This window comes from Cebus imitator, unplaced genomic scaffold (genome assembly GCF_001604975.1).
Source record: "Cebus imitator isolate Cc_AM_T3 unplaced genomic scaffold, Cebus_imitator-1.0 Scaffold34, whole genome shotgun sequence".
In the NCBI taxonomy this organism is placed as follows: Eukaryota; Metazoa; Chordata; class Mammalia; order Primates; family Cebidae; genus Cebus; species Cebus imitator.
The window spans coordinates 9,678,615-9,701,184 of NW_016107349.1; the positions used below are offsets into that span (position 1 = coordinate 9,678,615).

A 22,570-nucleotide genomic window follows, 5' to 3' on the forward strand; every position below is an offset into this window, starting at 1 on the left:
AGAACAAGGCCAAAGTATATTTCCTAACTATTCTAAAAAGCTTGTGTTGTTACTATAGGCATACTACCTCATATGCTTTCAGTCTGGGGTGTTTTCAAAAAGATATAATCAACCAAGAAAAAGTAAGGTAGATGTGAAAAATGTCTTTGAAGCTATTTCAGTTGCTACTGTTAGAAAACGTTTGAATTTAAACTCTACTAGGTATAAAATAAGCTTATAGAAAATACTAGTTTTGGAATCTGAATCAATGACCCAGAAATAAATCTTGGAGAGGGATAAGTGAAATTCTAAAACAGTGGAATCAAAGAATATCAAACTATTATTTCCAAATGGTTTGTAAAAATAATGTTTCTGGGTTACAATGTGAAAACAGGTACACTTTAAATCTCCAGGTATTAATAATACACTGGCATTTTGTAACATAATGCTAGTCAGTTAAGGAGTGAATTTCCTTCAAAGGGGTTTATTACTTGAAGTGACTGAAGGATCTTGTTTTACAGTCTCCCCAGTAACACAAACTCCTCCCTTTTCAGGGTCTTTGCTATCTGGTACCTACTTCCGCCACTTTTCTGAAGTTACTTAAAGGTCAACATTTTGTCCTTCTCCTAAACAAAATCAAACTCAGACCTCTCATTTCTTAACTTTTCTGTTCTTGTCATCTTAAAACACTGTCTTCCCTTTGTTTCTATGAAACTAAGTTCCTAGTTCTCTTTTGACATTGCTTTTCTGGCTTTCCTCCTAACCACTGACATCCTCTAAAGTCTCTGCCTATTACGATTCTGTTTCTAATCATCCATTTATACTAATATGACATCATGATTCCCTACTCACCTAGGCTCTCCGTCCTTGGAACTAACCTTGACAATTCTCTTCACATTGCTTCCCAATATCCAATAAGCTACTGAGGCTACCTGATTCTGTGTTAAGATCTGACCTTCCCTTTCTAAGATTTGACTTTGCCCTCACATGTTTACCTCCTTTTTACCCTAGAAATAAGACCTCATCAAGCAAGCCTTGGTCAGTTACTTAGTTCTCTGGTATCTGCTGCAGCCTGCAAACAGATGAAGACCTTTCTCATCATGTCCCTTCCTTGCCCAAGAATCAGTATATGCCCTGCTGAACCCAATCCCAATGGCCCTTACCTGCAATGTCATTCCCTTTTGCAAGCTGCTGTGGTTTGTGTCCCCTAAATTTCATGTGTTAGAAACTGAATCACCAAATTCATAAACTGACTGGAAATGGGGGTCTTTGGGAGGTAATTAGGACTACATAAGATCATCAGGGTGGGGACTCCATGAGCAGGCTGATGGCTTTATAAAAAGAGGAAGAGAGACCTGAGCTGACATACACACTCTTGCCATCTCTCCATATGATGCTTTCTGCCATGTTATGATGCAGCAAGATGGTCCTCCCCAGATGCTGGTGCCATGTTCTTGGACTACCCAGCCTCTAGAACTGTAAGAAATAAATTTCTTTTCTTTATAAATTTCCAAGTCTCAGGTATTCAGTTATAGCAACAAAAAACAGACTAAGTCACAAACCCAGATTTAAGTCTTTGTCCAAAACTCAACATGAAATTCCTTTTTGGATGAATCTTTCCTGACCTCATCTCCTCCCACAGTGAACTTTAGTTTCCTCAGCAGTCACATCTGGATCACACTCTCTCACACTTGCTGCAACTAAAAGCCAGTTCTTAGAGAAACCATGGTATGGCAGGACCAGCAGAAGGGTATCCATAAATGTTTGCTAAATTGAATTGAATTATACTGTAGCTCTGCCAAAGTTCACTTTTAATTATATAAAGATAGAAAGAAAATAGAAAGCACATCCTGTTTCAACTGCAACAGTTATTACTTTAATTTCTTCAACAGTAATAACAGAAACAGATATTAAGAGCATTTTTAAATTAGAAAAATCACTGCAACAAAATCTTTTAAACATTTTTGTTAGTTTTCTTGCCTCCAACACTTTTGATAGATTTTATCACTCTGAATATAGAGGAGTTTTTTGGCATCTGAGGAGCTGAGGATTGATGACAATGGGCAGTCTCACACATGTGAAGGATGAATTGTGTCCAGAAAACTGTGGGTCAGAGAGATATTTTCCAAATGGGAAATGAATTCTGACAGGAAGCTACCTGGTGGGAAATGAAGGATGACTTTGAAAAGCTAGTAATCATGATCAAATTTGAGTTGTGTTGCCTAGTCTGAAATACACTCATGAAATTACAATACATAAGTTGTTCTGAAAAGAACTTAATTATGCAGAAGAGGAACAAACAATCTTATAAAATTTGAGCATTCGCATCATCAAACATGTTAATGTATCGTAGATAACAAGTCTGTCTTACAAAATAACTGATGTCCAAGAGCACTTTAGTAGGTTTCTAAATCTTACCTCCTGGAGGAGGTAAGACGAAGTTAGCTCTGGGCTAGATAAAACTAGCAGGAAGCTGCTATAAGAAGATATTGTTCAAAATCATATGTAAAATTAAAATTATACCTAAGTACTTACATCTAATTTCCTCTGCATTATCTCCTTCTACTTATATGTTAAATGTTTCCATACATTTACTGAGCATTAAATGTGCATCTTCCCTGTGCCAAGCACCATCCAAAGCTCCAGGGAGCTAATAATCTCTGTCTAAAAGGAATTCACAGCCAACTAGGGGAGTTCACAGGTTTGGTGGGAAAAACAAATGAAGAGTAAAGGATAGGAAATAACTAAAAGGGAAGAAATCATATGAAATGGAAAATTTTAGGTTTAATCCTAAATTTATTAAACTAAGAATAATCCAACAACTCAATGTTAAAGAAAGCCGGCTAAGAACTCTGCCAACTTGATGATAGTTGGATTCAGTTTTCTGAAATTCTCACATCTGAATGGGTCAAGCTAAAAGACAACAGCGAGTAATAGTTCTGAACATACTAAGACGCTGCAAAATAATCACTATGTAGAACAATCTTTTGGCTTCCCTGAGTAACACTGGAAGAATTGTCTTGGGCCACACAGAAAACACACTAACAATAGCTGATGAGCTTAAAAAAAATCTCATAGCGTTTTTAAAAAGTTTACAAATCTATGTTGGGCCACACTCAAGGCTGTCCTGGTCACCGAAGATGCGGGTTGGATAAGTTTGATATAGATGTAACAACTTTAAGCTATTTAGCTAAATAAGAAGTTGTCCCAATATTTCCGAAGTTATATAATTACTGATACTTTCCTAATACCTTAATTATAATCTAATACTTTCAACATTACAAAAGAAATTTAGAATTACATTATATCATTATAAAACAATTCCGAAATAATAGGAAATCATTACAGAAACTTTGGACAATACACAAGTGGTCAGAAGTGATCTATATGACCAACTCATAACAATTCTACAGGAAATATTACACAATAAAGAAAATCTTGGAATTATGCAACACGCTCTATAATTTCAAGAAAAATAAAATGAAATGCAATTGCAAAAGCAAACCTGTTTGACCACCTGGGACGTTTTCCCCTTCCCTGCCAACATCTGAGCCTCCCCCATCCTCTGCAGGCGTTCTCCTCTCACCCCAGCAATTGTTCCCCCTTTTCTGAACTCACTGTTGGTTTGCCTGCTGCCACTAGGCAGTGAATGAACTGCTACTTTTTATTTTCCATGTATTTGCTTTTCTTCCCAAAGAGATCATATGCTGTTCCCCGAAGAAAGGAAGTGTGCCTTGTACCTCTCTGTATCCACAGCAATGGGGATGTGCCTTGCACATAATAAATGTTTGTTTATGGGGATGCATATGCTCATTTTATGTTCATATATCTGTGAATATTAATGAATACAGTTGATCGAGAAAAAAAAGACCTAGAATAAAAAATTGAAAACGCTACACATTTTGTCTGATTTTGAAGTATTTCTGAAGAATTCAATATACCCTGCACTACTTAAGTAAAAGCTAAAAAAAATTCCAATATTTTTAAAGCTGAAAATTCACATATTATGAATTTTTAAAGCTCTTTAAACTTAGATAAGATAGAGAACAAAAGATCACCAAACTTTTACTTAACCAGTAACCCTCAAATGCATCTTCTTCCACTTCTCTCAAGCTTGTTTATAAAATTATTCTAATACAACCAAAGAGGAACACTATTTAATTTTTAAATAACTAGTTCTAAATAATGCATAATTGTTCTAAACAAATAGAATCTACATCTTTATTGAATTCTATCCCCAACACCCACACACTTAGCCTATTTTAAATGTCCCAGACTACCAAGCTCAAATGCACGTCCTTTAACACAGAAATATGTCAGAGGCAAAAATAACTGCATAACCAAGCCATACTAACAAATTAGTGATTGTATGAATGAGTGTCATAGGCAAGACTAGTACAGGAAGCACAGGCTTCAGGAACTGTTGGATGGCCCGACAGTCTGCCCTAAAAACAACTCCTCTCCCATCTGTTCGCTGATGCCCACACTTCTTTCTCCTTTTCCCTTTTCTTTCCTTTTTCCTTTACTTTCCCTTCCCTTTCCTTTCTTTTTCTCAGATGGAGTCTCACTCTGTTGCTCAGGCTGGAGTACAGTTGTGCAATTATGGCTCACTGTAGCCTTGACCTCCTGGGCTCAATTGATCCTCCCACCTCAGCCTCCCAAGTAGTAGCTGGGACTACAGGTGCACATCAACATGCCCAGATAATTTTTGTTTTTGTTTTTTGGGTTTTTTTTTTTTTTTTTTTTTTTGTGGAGACAGGGTTTTTCCATACTGCCCAGGCTGATCTCAAACTCCTGGCCTCCAGTGATCTGCCTGCCTTGGCCTCCCAAAGTGCTGGGATTACAGGCATGAGCCACCATGTCCAGCCAATTCCTTTAATATTAAACAGACATAAGGCTTAAATTACAGATGTCCCTATGCTATCAGTGTTGTTTGGTGCTTCCCTAGAGCTGACTCGACCTTGTGCCCATTCTTGGTCTCCAGGGTCCCTGTGATTTGGGAGGCAAGGATCCTACCCACAGCTCCAAAGGTTATGTTCTGCCAATCAGCAGGATGCCCCCAGTGACTAGTTCTCAGATTATTAGATACTCCTGGCCCTAATAATTGGCTCAGGGGTATCCCACAACCTTAGAGAGAAGCCGAGGGCTTCTGGTCATCCTGAGTAGAGCAGCACTTCCAGCTCAGGTTGGTGAGGTTATGGGTGTGAGATGGGAGCCACTGCAGTCCGTGCGGCATCCTTGGGGGGAGTCAGTCCAAGATCACAACCGACAGGGGGCAGGCTGAAAGAGCACAAGAGACCTGTGGCCAAGGGCCAATCAAATTATACCAAGCCAATCCCACTATTACATGGCTCTGTTGCGAGATTCAACAAATTCCTTTTATCACTATAAGCAGCTGGGGTTACAATCAGCCACATGTTATATCCTGGGACAAGGCAACAGACTGATTCAAGATTGCATCATAAAGTTCACATAAGTCGCATCTGACAGAGCCTCCCTTGAAATCAGGTGTTGATTTAGAGACTTACATCTGAGTCCTGGGCATCTGAAGATGAAAGAGATGCTGGGGGAGAGGACAGATATGTTATTTGAAAAGGATGGCTGGAGGTCTAAAAAAATTTTATTTTTATTTTTATTTTTGAGATAGGGTCCAATGCCCAGGCTGGAGTGCAGTGGCACAATCACAGCTCATTGCAGCCTCAACCTCCCAAGCTCAAGTGATCCTCCCATATTGGCTTCCAGAGTAGCTGAGACAACAGATATACAGATATATACCACCATGTCTGGCTTTTTTTTTTTTTTTTTTTGAGATGGATCCTTGCTCTGTCACCCAGCCTGGAGTGCAGTGGTGCAATCTTGGCTCTCTGTGGCCTCCAGCTCCTAGGTCCATGTGATTCTCCTGCCTCAGACTCCCAAGTAGATGGGATTATAGGTGTCCACCACCATGGCCAGCTAAATTTTGTATTTTTTTTTTAAGTACGGATGGGGTTTCACCATGTTGGCCAGGCTGGTCTCAAACTCTTGACCTCAAATGATCTGCCTATCTCAGCCTCCCAAAGTGTTGGGATTATAGGCGTGAGCCACAGCGTCCAGCCTGAGATAGAGTTTTGCCATGTTGCCCAGGCTGGTCTCAAACTCCTGAGCTCAAACGATCTGCCCTGCCTTAGCCTTCCAAACTGCTGGGATTACAAGCATGAGTCACCATGCCTGGCATGACAAAATTTTTAAATATTATGCAGTAATTTTGTCTGATCCTGCTTGGCTGTCAGAAGATCCATGTTTTAAAGGACGTGAAGTTCAATGATAGGATTTTAGACACTGTTAGGGATGGCTGGAAAGACATTTTTGGGCAGGGGCCCTTCTGGCCATCCGTAAATGATGCTGTGTGGCAACCACCCCTTCTGCTCCCTTTAGATCTCAACTGCCCTCACCAGTAATAGATTCCCTTCTCCAAGTCCCAATTATACGCATGGTCAGGGCCACACGGTAGAACCTGTTGCTCCCCTGCTTAAATTCCTAAAGTCAGACCTCACACCTTTCAGGTTCCACCCCAACAACGTGGCCTTGGAAGCCTGTGGGACAAAGCTGACTCCCGGCCTCTCCAAGGCCCCCCTCCAGCACCTACAGGTTTTCCCTCTTCAAGACTCACCAGCAACTTCTCAAAGGCACCGAGAGGGTTTCCTCCCCAGGGCCTTGCACACCACATATCTTGCCTGAAATGCTCTTCCATGCCCTAGGCCCACACCCTTGTCGCTTAGCTGACCCAGCCTTGATCTTGTCTAGGCTGAAAGTGTCTCCCTCAGAGAAGCCACCCAGCTCAATCAGGCCCCGGGCTATAATCATTCGTGATATTCTTTGCTTTTCTACCACAGCAGGTAGGGAAATGTGTAATGATCTCATTTTTTAAAATGTTTTATTTATATATTTATTTATTTATTTTTGAGACAGAGTCTCACTCTGTGGCCCAGGCTGGAGTGGCACAATCCTGGCCCACTGCAACCTCAGCCTCATGAGTAGCTGCCAAGCCCAGCTAATTTTTGTATTTTTAGTGGAGATGAGGGTTTCGCCATGTTGGCCAGGCTGGTCTTGAACTCCTGACCTCAAGTGATCTATCCACTTCGGCCTCCCGAAGTGCTGAGATTACAGACATGAGCCACCGCACCTGGCCTGATCTTGTTTTTAGTGTAATTATTTACTTAAGATCTATTTACCTGACTAAACGATAAACCGAGTATGAAGCCAGGAACCAAGTATCCTACTTCACCACTAACAAATAGGATCTGAACTGCTGAATGATTCCATGATTTCTGGTCACTACTGGTGCTATACCTTTGTCTTGTTCGTTAGTCAGTGATCCTGCCTTATATTGGCAGTTCCTATGTTTATTACTATCTGGCATATACGTAACTCAAACCTAAAATCAGTCGTGGATGACCTCAGCCAATCCCTGGTCCTCACCAAACCTCACCTCAACCAATGGAGCTTCTGCTGCTGCCATCACCGTGTTAACACAGAACCCACAAGTTTAAAAACAGTATAAGGAAAGAAGTAATGAGAAGTAGGGTGGGCTTTGGAGAGCCAGCCCCAGGGAACAAGGTCCTCCTAGGGCTGTTCTGCCTCCAGGGTGATCCTACAGCCCCAACACAACTGCCCCTGCATGGTCTTAATCTTTTATTTTACTTTATCCTATATCCTAAATAATTTACCCTTGCTTGACTTAATATGCATTTAATAACTATTTTGTTTTAATAATGCAAATGCCTCTGGGAAGACTAAGGAAATTATCAGTTATGCACATGTTAGTATGAATTAGTTAAATCACAATACTTGCATACTAACATCTAACTGAGATCTGCTACGCAGAGGAAAGGAGTTTTACCGGGTTGGGGAAGCAGGGAGGAAGCAGCTGGTGCCTCTGGGAACCCCAGCAGGAAGGCACTGAAGAAGGGGTGAGCTTATCCAGAAAGGCAGAAGTGTTGGGATGCATGAGCCCCACACACTGGGTGCCAGAATGCAGGGATCCATCAGCCCCACATTGGGCACCAGAAGGTAGGGAGCCAGCCCTATATCACCCGTGGGTACCCTGAGTTCGGTGGTAACAAGGGCATGAGAAAAAGACAGATTAAGAGAGACAGTGGGACCAGGGGGCCATCATTTATTACTCTGGAGGAGGCAGGGAAGACCCTGAGCTCTGATCATTCACGCTATTGATTATAATCACTTTGATCTACAGGGTAGGGGTAGAGTAATGGTGGGGAGTGGGTGATGTGATGGTGGAGTAAATTAGTGAGCCAGAAGTGAATCAGTGAGGCAGAACTGGTGTGTCGTTCTAAGGATTGATAACAGTGGTGGTTTCAGAGTTTCACAGAGGAACATGTGGTTATCTTTAGCCAATTATCTATGTGCAGCTGATGGAATGCAGGCCTTACAAGAAGCCTACAAGTCTGGCTATGTCATAGTGTTACGAAGGGGTTTTACGTCCTTGAGCACAATGTTTATGGTCAGAGCCTAGGTCACCCTGCACTGGAACATGAGGCATGAGGAAGCCTTCCTCCTTAGAGGCCTGCTACAGCCTTTTGCAATTTGTTGTTCCTTGTTTATATGTTACTTATAACCAATTTATGTAGGCACTCTGTAAGTCCTTTCCCCTTTGCTGCTTTTCCCAACAGAAGAAAGTTTCCCCTGCTTTTCTTTTGTATCTCAACCCTAATAGGAGCCTTAGACATCAGGGTATGGATGAACCACACTAGGAATTGATGATGCCTCATGGGCTAACCTGGAAAATTAAGTGTCATTCATTACATTGTTGGGCGCTACATTGTAGGTTCCAGATTCAGCTTCCCAATCATTTTGAAATCAATCCATTCTTAATTGGGGCTGTACTTCCTTTGTCTTTTCCACAGGGAAAAACCTTGAACTAAGCCCATAATAAGTGTGCAGTAAACACCCGTTTACCCGATAAATTAACAGTGTGCAATCTCATCATCAAGTCAAGTGAATATGGTCCCTGAAGAGACACTGGCAAGACCGGTAGGACTAAGCTAAAATAAAGGTTTTTCTTGCTATAATATGGTTTGGAAGTTGGAGTGACTTGCACTTCAAATTATGTATACTTAAACCACTATTATGCACAGGACTATGTGGTCCTCAGAAAGAGTTTATAAAGATACAAACATTCCTATTAAAAAATATGTCAATTTTGTATCCAATTCCATCAAATTAAGGCATTTACAAGAATACACCAAGATAAAATACTCCATAGGGTCAAGCAGAGAAACTGTAAAATGCTCTCCTGAAAAGACTGCAACTGGGGGTCCCGGGTCTCTAGAGCACCAAGTGAGTACCTGTCTTTGGGGATGCGGCCAGCCTCTGGACCTGAGGGAGGCCAGCTCTGGCTACCTTTACACTGTAGCTCCTTGTTTTAAGTACACCAGGTTAAAGTATTTATATTTTCTGTAGCTGAATAAAGACAAATCAGCAAGCTAAGGATAAAGACACTTCATATTCCACATTTGAAGCCCATTTTACTTTACATACTGTGACTTCCCTCATAGGGACCAATTACAAATTCAAAAGGAAAGTGACATACCCTTCGTGATCATAACAGACACCAAAATACTATGCAAAGCTGCTTTCTTACAGAAACAAATATGCGCACACTAGGTCTCATCCTAGTGTGTTAAAGAAATAGGCCAGGCGTGGTGGTTCATGCCTGTAATCCCAGCACTTTGAGAGGCTGAGGCTGGGAGTTCGAGACCAGCCTTACCAACATGGAGAAACCCTGTCTCTACTAAAAACACAAAATTAGCCAGGCATGGTAGCACATGCCTGTAATCTCAGCTACTCAGGAGGCTGAGGCAGGAGAATTGCCTGAACCCAGGAGGCGGAGGTTGCAGTGAGCCAAGATCGGGCCATTGCACTCCAGCCTGGGTAACAAGAGCGAAACTTCATCTCAAAAAAAAAAAAAGGAAAAAGGAAAAAGAAATAGAACTCACATCTGTAATTCCAGCACTTTGGGAGGCTGCGAAGGATCACTTGAGCCTAGGAGTTTGAGATCAGCCTGAGTAACATAGTGATACGTCATCTCTACCAAAAAAAAAAAAAAAAATTTCTTGAATATACTAGGATAAGACCCAGTGTGTGCATATTTGTTTCTGTAACAAAGTAGGTTGGCATATTTTGCAATTTCTTAAAAAATTAGCTGGATGTGTTAGTACACACCTGTGTTCCCAGCTAATTGGGAGGCTGAGGCAGGAAGATCACTTGAGCTGAGGAGTTCAAGGCTACAGTGATGCATGTTCACACCACTGCAGACCAGCCTGGGTGACAGTGAGACCCTGTCTCAAAAAAACAAAAACAAAAATAAAAATAACTCTAATGTACTTGTTCCCTTCCCCTCATACTTTAAAAATGTTAAATTTAGCTTATTAGAAAATATTAACCATCTTGGTATCAATGAGATAGTTTTGCTGAAAAGTAGCAGTATGGAATTCATTTTAAAAAGGGGTAATCAAATCTCAGCAATCTCTAATGTATTGAGGGCTCCTGCCGGGAGGTCACAGAGCTTGACTCACTTGTCCTTATTACATAACATCTGATCACGACTGTAAGGCATTCTCACTTCCATGAGGTTAAAAAATTCTATATACTCATGTGATGTTACCAGAATTAAAGGATTAAATGACAAGGATCTGCCACTGCTGAAAGCATGAGCTATAGAATCCATAGAACCGACTTTGCATGCTGGCTAAGAGGCCACAAAAAGTTATTTTACCTCATTCTAGGTCCCTGCTGCCTCAGCACAAGATGGGGATGGTGACAGTAGCTACCCTGGGTTGCTATGAAGAGAAAATAAAGCAAAGCACAGAAAGCACTTGGTCCACAGTAGGTGGTAAAAACCCTTAGAGAATATTATTTATGATGACAACATCCTAAGAGACCTCACAAAGAATCTAGTGTCCTAACTCCCAACAACAGCTAGACCACAGATCAAGCTCTCTTCCCAAGTGTGATGAGAGCTGGTGAGTTCCCAGAGGCCTTCTTTTGGGCTAAGCTGTCAGCAAGGAACTGCAGTCATTCTCAGGGGACACAAAAGGCACACAGTTCTCCTTAGAGTTTTGCTACCTGAGAAAGGCTTGAAGAATCCTTCTTTCTTTTTACCAGATGGAAGGCAGAATTAGAAAGGGGATGGCCTCTCCATTCCTCATCAAAAGTGAGGTTGGCAGAGTACATGTAATACCTTCCCAAATGTCTCCAATTCCCAGGTAATGCACCCTCAGCATTATAAACATAGCAGTTTAGCATCTGGTTTCAGAATTCATGAAAATTAACTGTATCTAGAATTAGACATTAAGCTAAAATAATTTTAAATTAATCTTAGATTAGGAAAATACCAGAGCACTTCATCTGCAATAATTTCATGACATATATACGATCTAAGAAAGGTAAAACCTTGAACATCTCCAGTATTTCTTCTGGGAAGGTAGGTAGATACACCCTTTTCCTGTTGGACATTGTTGTTTGATATTACAGGGATTTTACGGAAAGACACTATCCTCCACTCTACTAAAGCCATATAAGAATCTAACAGATGTTATATGACTCACGGCAATTCAATAATTCCAATTATAAATTTCCCTAAGCTGATCACAAAAAAATATATTATGTAACAGTTAATACATACAAAAGAACATAGGTGACAAATAGGTGTATTATGAAGCATAACAATAGACAAAACCAAATCTTGTGAACTCACCCCCAACGTCAGAACTAGAAAATTAACAAGATTACCATAGCTGCCTCTGTGTTCCTTCTTGATCTGAGCCCTGTGCCACGTCTTCTTAAGTAATCACTTTCCTGAACTTTTCATTTCTCATTCTCTTGCTTTTCAAAATATTTTTCTTCCAAATGTGGATCTTGAAATGTCTATGTTTTAGTTTGGTTAAACCCCGAGAAAATCTTTGAGACCTTTATGTCCATGTGGGTCTAAAGTTGGTAGACTGCAGGAGAGACTGGGCTGACATAGCTCAGCTGTCACCATTCTTCCCTAACAAGCATGACACGCCCCACCACCCATCTCCCAAGATAAACTTCTAGTGATTCTCTGGTTTTCATCTATATAACTGTTGTCTGAAAGGGGACAGAGCCTTCTGCCAACCCAGGATGAATCTCTGTACAGTTGTTTCAATGGTGGACCTGGGGCTGACTACCTCGTTGGTAAGAAAGTCTTCCCGCTTGGAAGAGAGGTAGCAACAACCCAGACGCTTTCTAGACACTTACCTGTGAATCTACTGCAAGACCCTCCCCAAATCCTATTTTTTTTTTTTTTTTAAGAGTCTAGCTCTGTCACCCAGGCAGGAGTACAGTGGCGCGATCTCGGCTCACTGCAACCTCCGCCTCCTGGGTTCTAGCAATTCTCCTGCCTCAGCCTCCTGAGTAGCTGGGATTATAGGCACATGCTGCCACGCCCAGCTAATTTTTTATATTTTAGTAGATATGGGATTTCACCGTGTTGCCCAGGTTGGTCTCGAATTCCTGAGCTCAGGCAATCCATCTGTCTTGGCCTCCCAAAGTGCTAAGATTACAGGTGTGAGCCACTGTGCCCAGTCCCCAGCTCCCCTTTCTAAACAGGTAATGAAGCAGATCATGACTGTGTGGCTGACCATACGGTTCCATCAACACATTCACTACTAATTCCTATACACTTCCCTCAAGTCCTGTTAAGGAGCATGATTTCCTCATCCTTCCTCCAGAAAGCGATGTCTCTGGAAGCATCCCATCCTTATTGAAGAAACTATTAAAAACTGTGAAGGATCTGAAGATGTAGTCTCCTTGGCAGCTGCCACATGCCACAGGCTCACAGATGCTGGCAGAAGACCCAGGACAACTGGGTCAGAAACAAAGGACTTCATTACTCTGGGCCCAGCAAGCAGCAAGAGCATTAGCACGTTTGTGTCAGTCCTTGCCCCAAATTCTCTGAGCTAATGCAGCTGGGCCCAGAGGGATGCCTGCATGTGCAAAAGGCTACATCACAGAAGAAGAACCTTGAGTTTAAGAAATCAGGATCTTTTTTTTTTTAATTTTTAAAAGAAGTTTTTTGAGTCAGAGTCTCCCTCTGTCATCTAGGCTGGAGTGCAGTGATCTTGGCTCACTGCAACCTATGCCTCCTGGGTTCAAGCGATTCTCCTGCCTCAGCCTACTGAGTAGCTGGAATTATAGGCACATGCCATCATGCCTGGCTAATTTTTTTGTATTTTGACTAGAGACATGGTTTTGCCATGTTGGCCAGTCTGGTCTTGAACTCCTGACCTCTGGTGATCCGCCCACCTGGGCCTCCCAAAGTGTTGGGATTACAGGTGTGAGCCACTGCACCCAGCCCTGGCTCTTTTTAAATGGTCAGTAAGCAGGCCTTTCCTTTGGTCTGGAAGGAGACACTATCTCTGTCTCCGAAGGCTGTTTTCTATAAAAACATCCTTGAAAAGATATTCTGGGAAAAAGGGCAGCGAGTGCCTCACTCATAAACCATGTGGAAATGAGAAAGGCCTGTGCAGAATGGGTTCCCATCATATGTTATATGTCAATAAAACATTTATTTTAAAACATTTTATTATATGGCTGCTTTAATTTTGTCTTGAACACAGAAACATCAGTCATGTTTACAGAGCCTCTCGGAGGAATGTGTGCCTGTGTGCAGCAAAGGATTCTTAAAAAGATGGGTGTTTGTTAGTTGGCACATATGAGGTTGACAGGTTCAGGCATTCAGAAGTTTTGAGGGACTCTTTCTGACCTTTTCTTTTTTTTTCCATTGAGCAGGGACAATGATTTTTCTTTGTAATATTAGCTTGAAATTTAATTAATGACTTAAGGAGACTTAAAGAGCTCTTAAAGAAATTTAATTAATGATTGTAAAATACTTAAAGATCTGCTGTGAGACAGAACTAGAAAAATACTGAAAGTTGTAGCCAGAGTCTGTACGGGCAGCCAGTCCCCTGGTATGAGGTAAGCTCATCTTTACATTGATGCCCCTACTTTTCATTATCCTACAATTTGCACCTTTTCCTCCCAAATCTGCTAGTTTCCCCATGTTACTAATGTACTGACCTCTCCTTTCTATTACTCGGTAATTTATACCTTTTCTTTAAGTCCATCATATTCCCTGCATTACTAACTTACTGACCTCCCCTTGATATTATCCTGCAATTTACACCTTTTCCCCCTGACTCCATCAGGTTTCCCATGTCACTGCTAATGTACTGACATTGTACAATTTGTGCTGCATTTCTTGCAATTTGTACTCATTTTTCAGAAAACGTTGGGGAAAAGCTGCATTGTACCTATGTCTAGGGTTAAAGAACAGAGACTGTTGAGAGTGGGTTCTCTGGATCCCACTGCAGCCCTATGAAGGGGCTCCGATTTAGGAAGCTAGGCAGTGATTACACATAGTGAGACGGGCCCTGAACTGATGGCTAAGTAAATGATGAAAAGGAAGATGTAAATTTTATCTTCCATCCCTTTAAGAAAGCTTCAGGGGCTCCACAGAATGACAAAAGTCTATGATAGCCTAATTTACATTACCATATTCTTTTCCTTTGTGTTCTTATGAACAAGATGCCTTCTCATATATTAATTTCTCTCCATTTGTTCTATTGCTATTTGCCATGGTTCCTCCTGGCCACCTATATTGGGTCTTAAACAATTCACAGTTGGTGAGTCAAAGGGAGGCAGGGTTAAGGGTTAAGAACATTCCAGACCCAGAAAGTCACATGCGCAAAGGCACAGAGGTGTGGGCTAAGCCCTTAGGGAAACTGAAACACTTCCGCGTGGCTGGAACACAGTGCAAGCAGGAAAGAGTGCCTTGTGCAGGGATCTGGGCAGATAGTCCACTGACCCAAGGCTTTAAGCAGGGAGAGTACCGTGCTCCTATTTGAATTCAGAATAACCTCTGCAATGGTGACATGGAAGATATATCAGAATACAGATGATACTGGAGGTTTGGAAATAAAGTGGGAGAGTGAGCTGTAAGCCCATAAGAAGATGAAGGCAAGTAGTATGGGCTGCATTGTGTCCCCTGAAAACTCATGCTGAAGTCCTAACCCCCTAGCACCTCAGAATGTGACTGTAATTAGAGATAGGGTCATTAAAGAGGCGATTACATTTAAGTGAAGTCATGCAGGTGGGCCCTAATCCAATATGACTGTTTCCTTATAAGAAGAGATCAGGATACAGACAGACAGACAGACACACACACACACACACACACACTCTCACACACACACACAGGGAAGAATATGTGGAGACACAGAAAGAAGGTGGCCATCTGCAAGCCAAGGAGAGAGAGCTCAGAAGGGACCAACCCTGTTGCTTTCCCAGATTTCTAACTTCCAGAACGGTAAGAAAATCAATTTCTTTTGTTTAAGCCACTGTATTAGTCACTCTAGGATTAGTATTAGTCTATGTCACACAGACAGGTATACCCAAGACTGGGTATTTTATAAAGGAGGTTTAATTGACTCACAGTTCCACATGGCAGGGGAGGCCTCATAATCATGGTAGAAGGTGAAGAAGGAGCAAGCCATATCTTATTACATGGCAGCAGGCAAGAGAACTTGTGCAGGGGAACGCCCCTTTATAAAACCATAGATCTCATGAGACTTATTCACTATCATGAGAATAGCATGGGAAAAACCCACCCCATGATCCAATTACCTCCCATCAGGTTATTCCCATGATATGAGGGGGGCATGGGAGCTACAATTCAAGATGGGATTTGGGTGGGGAGACAGTCAAACCATATCATTCTGCCCTTGGCCACTCCCAAATCTAATGTCCTCGAATTTCAAAACCAAACATGCCTTCCCAGCAGTCTCCCAAAGTCTTAACTAATTTCAGCATTAACTCAAAAGTCCACAGTACAAAGTCTCATCTGAGACAAGGAAAGTCCCTTCCACCTATGAGCCTGTAAAATCAAAAGCAAGTTAGTAAATTTCTAGATATAATGGGGGTACAGGTATTGGGTAAATACACCCATTCCAAATGCAGAAAATTGGCCAAAACAAAGCAGCTACAGACTCCATGCAAGTCTGAAATCCAGTGGGGCAGCCAGATCTTAAGGCTCCAAAATTATTTCCTTTGACTCCATGTCTCACATCCAGGACATGCCGATGCAAGAAGTAGGTTCCTACAGCCTTGGGAAGCTCTGTCCCTGTGGCTTTGCAGGGTACAGCTCCGCTCCTGGCTGCTTTCACAGGCTTGCATTGAGTGTTTGTGGCTTTTCCAGGTACATGGTCCAAGCTGCTAGTGGGTCTGCCATTCTGGGGTCTGGAGGACAGTGGCCCTCTTCTCATAGCTCCATTAGTCTCAGTGGAGACTACTCTATGTGGGGGTTCCAACCCCACATTTCCCTTCTGCATTGCCCTAGCAGAGGTTCTCCATGAGGGCTCCACCCCTGCAGCACACTTCTGCCTGGATACCCGAGCAATTCTATACATCCTCTGAAATCTAGGTGGAGGTTCCCAAACCTCAGTTCTTGACTTCTGTGTACCCACAGGCCCAACACCACATGGAAGCCTCCAATGCTTGGGGCTTACACCCTCTGAAGCAATGGTTTGAGGTGTATATTGGCCCCTCTTAGCCATGGCTAGGATGCAGGGCAGTAAGTCCTGAGACTGGACAAAGCAGCAAGGTCCTGGTGCCAGCCCATGAAACCATTTTTACCTCCTAGGTTGATGGGCCTGTGATGGGAGGGGCTGCCATGGTGTCTGACATGCTCTGAAAACATTTTTCCCATTGTCTTGGTGATTAACATCTGGCTCCTCATTATTTATGCAAATTTCTGCAGCCGGCTTGAATTTCTCCCCAGAAAATGAGTTTTTCTTTTCTATTGCATTATCAGGCTGCAAATTTCCAAATTTTTATTCTCTACTTCCCTTTTAAATATACGTTTCAATTCCAAATCATATCTTTGTGAATGAATTAAACTGAATGTTTTTAAGAGCTCCCAAGTCACTTCTTGAATGCTTTGCTGCTTAGAAATTTCTTCCACTAGATACCCTAAATCATCTCTCTCAAGTTCAAAGTTCCATAGATCTCTAGGACCGGGGCAAAATACCACCAGTCAGTAAAGCACACATGCAGCCCTGGACATCTAAGGTTATCACAGACCTGTTATTGCTCAATCTCGGGTGGCTGAACGCCACTTGTCCCTCTAAGAAGTTGGGGGACGCCGACCGCTCGGGGGTCGCGTAACTAGTTAGCATGCCAGAGTCTCGTTTTTAACAGAAGTAACCAGATAAATTAGTCCACCAACTAAGAATGGCCATGCAGGGGAACTGCCCTTTATAAGATCATCAGATTTCGTGAGACTTATTCACTATCATGAGAACAGCACTGGAAAAATCCATCCCCATGATTCAATTACCTCCCACCGGGTCCCTCCTATGACACATGGATTATGGACCTATAATTCAATATGAGATTTGGGTGTGGACACAGCCAAACCATATAGCCACAGTGTGAGGTACTTTGTTACAGCAAACTAAGATAGCATGAGTCAAGAATGTTGAGGTGGAAAAAAATAGAGGCAGATCTGAGTGGTAGATGAGACAGAATTTGGTGACCAGTTGGTTATAAGTGGTCAAGAAAAGAGGTTGATTTAGAGGTTCCTGATGGGTAATTGGGTAAATGGTTATATAATGAACCAATAAAAGTTCCCCCAAAAGGAGAAGGATCAGCAGGTAAAAGGTAATATAAACCACTTAGAATATGTAGAGTTTGAGGGGTCAGTGGGGACACTCAGACAAAGAGGTTCAGTAGGAGTTGAAGATGGGGTGAGATGCTGAGAAAACCGGGATGAGCTAAAGGAATGGAACTGGGAGTCCTCCACGTGGGAGTGGAGCTTGTGAGTGAAATCTCCTAGAGAAGGTATGCTGGTAAGGAAGAGAAAATTGGAAGGGGCATGCAGGCAGAGTGCCATTCACCAAAGGTGAGTAGAAGCATTGATTGTTAAAGGCCGGACCAACCCAGGAGACAGCAGTGTCAGATGCCAATGGAAAATGGTGTGTCAAAGAGATCATTAGTGTTGAATGTTGAAAAGGGTTCAAAGACTGAAGGGTGAAGGTTACATTTGGAACTGGGAGTTTGTGAGCACAACAAAATTGTTTCAGTGGAGCTCGTAGAAGTGACAGCCACAGCGTGCTGAGTTCGGAGGCAGAGACTGTGGGGAAATGAAAACAACAGGCAAACTACTTTTCCCAGAAGCTTGGCAGAAACAGAGCTAGAGGGAAGGCAGGGTCCTGAATGGGTTCTATTAATAGCATCAGTGGTGGGGGTGGTGAAGGAGGAGGAAGGAAAAGAGGAGGAGGAGGAGATGGTTCCATTAAACAGATGAGGCTATATTTAGGTCATTTCCTAAGGTCAGAGGGTGCTGGGCCTCTTGGACATGCTATCTCCAAGACAGGGTCAAACACCATAATTACAATGAGTTATTTCTACTCCCACTTGGGTAGCTGATTAGGATTGGGGCAATTTCTATTCCAAATATGCACATGATTATGTATGTAAGATGTGTTTTTTAAAAAGTAAAAGCAGCCGGGCGCAGTGGCTCATGCCTGTAATCCCAGCACTTTGGGAGGCCGAGGTGGGTGGATCATGAGGTCAAGAGATCGAGACCATCCTGGCCAACATGGTGAAAACCCTTCTCCACTAAAAACACAAAAAAATTAGCTGGGCATGGTGGTGCGTGTCTGTAATCCCAGCTACTCGGGAGGCTAAGGCAGGAGAATCACTTGAACCCAGGATACGGAGGTTGCAGTGAGCTGAGATCATGCCACTGCACTCCAGCCTGGTGAAAGAACGAGATTCCATCTCCAAAGGAAAAAAAAAAAAAAGTAAAAACCAAACAACATGTGCAAGGGTCCAGATAGTTCATTTGTAGAGAATTCTTGATAGGCTTCTGTGCAATGCAAGACAGGTTACATTTGTTTGATATTATCAAGGATTAAGTTGGGGGTCACGGGAAAAGAAGAGGGGGACAGTAAATCAAGGAAGAGGTGAAGAGAAACTTTAGCTCCTGGCAGCGCTGTCTGTCATGGCTAAAGTTAAGTGAATTCCAATCCCTGTTTATGCATCTACTCTCCCACCAGAATGCAAGTTCTTTGACTGCAGGACATGTCTTGTTCAGTGCTGTAACCTAGAGTACCTGCGCAATGCCAGGCACCTAGTAGGAGCCCAACCAATACTGAATGGGGAAGCTCTGCAACAGCTGTAAAACCAGGTCTTCGTGAAGTGATGCCTACATCCAGCTTACGAGGCAAGAATGAGCCCACTGTCTATCTACAATTGATGTCTACCTCCTCTCATAAGGCTAGGATAGGTCAGAGAGGGATGTTTGATTGAAATAAAGTACTATCTACTCTCAGAGTAGATGACCAAAAGTATTTCTGAGTGAAGTGAAGGTTACCAGCAATGAAATAGGGTAATGGGGCCAAGAAGAGGTTCTAAGAAGGCAGAATAAAGTACACTGGATAGGATTAGTATTGGGTATAAGAAATCTAAAGAGAATTCAGAACAAGGTGGCAAAGGTGCACATGATCTTATTTCACTGCTTCTCTATTTTCCACAATTTAAAATTTCTAAATTTGCAAGGCATCTTACAATCATTGGTATCTTAGCAGTGTGTCATAGTTTAATGGGCAGAACTTTTTCTGTCATTAGTGGTACAAAATATGATGGTGCCCCTAGAATGAATGGTGTCCCAGATTTACTGAAATATGATTATTTTACTGCATGAAAGAGTTTGGCAGTTGTTTTGATCTACTGTTTTAATTAAAAGCATTCAGCTTTAGCAATGGGTAAATCCTAAATACAAATCAGAGTATCTCAAAAGGCACCCCTTCATATATTAAGACATAGGATAACTACTTTGAGAGCCACTGCACAGTTTACCACTCTCAACCTCAAAACACTGTGCAGTAAAGAACTCTGATTGGCAGAAGCACTGTGAAGCTTTATCATGAGTAATGACATGCAAGTCCCAAAACTCAATAAAAGCCTGATTATTAGTACTTTCATTCAATTGCTTCCATGTTTGTTATTAAATACGTGCCTTCCTTCCAGCACTACAGAACGTTGGTCATTTTCTCAAATGGATGGGGGTAAAAAAGGCTTGAGACTCTCTGATTTCAAAGGACAGATGACTAGGAGAAAAATTCTAGCTTGCTGACGGGACATGCTAAAAGATGATCTGAGCAATGTTTTGAGACATAATCCTCTCATTAGATGAACCCTGTGGTGGTTGTGATATGTGGGGTTTGTATTGCTTTCAGTTTTTACAAGGTCAAATCTAAATCCATATAATGGAAATGTATTCTATTTTAACTGCCAGGTATGGGATGAATTAATTCACCTGCTTATTTTTAAATGTGTCTACTGGCCTTTAGAAGCTATTATTTACATAAAGGTACTTCTGAACTTTACAAACAGGTCAGATGCTACCCACTATCTAAATATTTAAAATAAAGTATTAGAGATGTATAAAGCAACAATCCATACTCAAAATAAGAAAATATAAGATGAAAATCATCTCCAAATGCCCTTTAAATCACATTTTAAATCATTTTTGTAGATTTATCATACTGTATTAAAATATATTTTCTCAAAATATTAAATTATATGAATGTCTAAATACATCTTCACAGCTTTAGATATAAAGAATATGGAGTATATTTTACTTAGCAATCAATACTCTACTTTGGGCAGTTATTTTAATGATTATTATAATTCAGTATCTAACTTTTTAAAAAACTGACCTAAGAGACAATAACAAATGTGGGTCATTTATCTCAAACTTCTTTGAGGTCTAAATTTACTTTCTATCTTGACTCTTCTCATTTTCACCTTGTATCTGATTACTTTACAAGACACATGTCTCTTTCTTCTTTTCCATAGTTCCTTTTTCATTCGTTTTTTAAAACTGCTTGTTGCTAAGCAATGTGAATAACATCAGACCATAAATTCATTACCTTAAAACACTGTCTACTTGGTATTATTTTCTTCTGTTACTTTATGTTGTTTGAATTGACCCAAAAAGTACTTTCTGCCTTCTTCTGACCTTTCTTTTGCAAAGACATGATCCCCCCATCTCCCTGTCCTCCAATCATTACTAAACAGCTATTGTATCCAACACTTAGCCCCATTTTTTGTTCTCCACTGTACTTGTTAAGCTCCGGTGGACAGACTCTTACATCATATGACTACTTTTATTTTTAGTCTGCTGTCTTACTTCCTTCTTTTGTATTTAAAGACATTAGAAAGACACCTTTCATAAAATTTAGGTCACTTCCTATTATTTTCTTTTCATCACTTTTGCTATTCCAAATGTTGGTTCCTTTCAGTATCATAGCACGTGTTATTGTTCTCTTCCTGACACTTCTTCTTTATGTTAGTGATATTAACTATGCTATAATCCTATAAAACCACATTCCTTATTCAGTTTAAATTTGTTCTATTTTTCAATGAGTTACAATGCATTTAATTTATCTGGTACGGTAAGCTACACAAAAACCATAAACATGCCACACACACCCCCCAAAAACAAGAAACAAACAAAAAACCCCCAAACACTTCAATTACTTACAAATATATACCATAATTTTCTTTTACATATGTCTGAATAAGTATTTTTGAAGAAGACTAAGAACACGCTTTACTTTTGCCAAACCAAGTTAATTTGTAGGCTAATTTGTGCTGCGGGCTCATATAGACTCTTGGTTCCTATTATTATTCATGGAGACAATAAGTTTTTAAGAAGGGTTTAGAGGGTTTATGATTCAAGACTGCCTGATATTCAGCTTGACTCACTCTGACTATAACCTTATAAGCCTGCATTTTCTAATTATAAACAGAAAGAAGTGATGCTTCTTCCCCTATTGCAACACAGGGATGTTACAGAAAACTAAAAGCAAAATTCATTATGTATAAACTCTTCAGAACAAACTTGTTCTACCAGAAATGCCAGATATGTGTGTGGGTACACATGTTAGTATTAGCATATCTTCTTTTAAGATTTGGCCTATTAATAGTTTTTCAGTTTTCATTTCTTCTAAACACTGTGAATATACCTCTCTTGGTATTTATTGTATGATTCTGCTATGTTCTGAATATCTGTGTCCCCGTAAAATTCATAGGTTGAAACCTAATCATCAATGTGATCGCATTAGAAGGTGGGGCCTTCATAAATGTAGGTCATGGGGAAGAGCCCTCAGGAATGGGAGTGATGCCCAAGAGGTCCCAGAGCACCCCCTTGCTCCTTGCCGCCATGTGAGGCACAATTCTATGATCCGGGGAACAGGCCCTAACCAAACACTGAATCTGCCAGTGCCCTGATCTTGGACTTCCCAGCCTTCAGAAGTATAAGAAATACAATTCTGTTGTTTATAAGCTACCCAGTCTATGATGTTTCATTATAGCAGTTCAAACAGACTAAGACGAACTCCTTTCTCTTGAATACTGGACTGCATAGGCAGATGAAGGGGCTCAAGTTAACGAATGTCATATTCTTTGAAAGAGTATTTCTTTTTTTTTTTTTTTTCCTTTT

The 22,570-nt window shown here is 41.2% G+C and overlaps 1 protein-coding gene and 1 long non-coding RNA gene across 4 annotated transcripts in view; both read right to left on the reverse strand.

The window, feature by feature from the left end:
* The window catches only part of LOC108301400, a 25,157-nt gene extending 7,863 nt beyond the window's left edge, over positions 1–17,294 (reverse strand). The window contains exons 1-2 of the long non-coding RNA XR_005199470.1: positions 17,090–17,294; positions 4,222–4,236 (exon numbers count right to left, since the gene is read on the reverse strand). This is a non-coding gene — a long non-coding RNA (uncharacterized LOC108301400). The remainder of the gene's footprint in view (positions 1–4,221; positions 4,237–17,089) is intronic.
* EFCAB11 (EF-hand calcium binding domain 11) overlaps positions 1–22,570 on the reverse strand; it is a 170,475-nt gene that overhangs the window by 68,236 nt on the left and 79,669 nt on the right. The window lies entirely within an intron of this gene.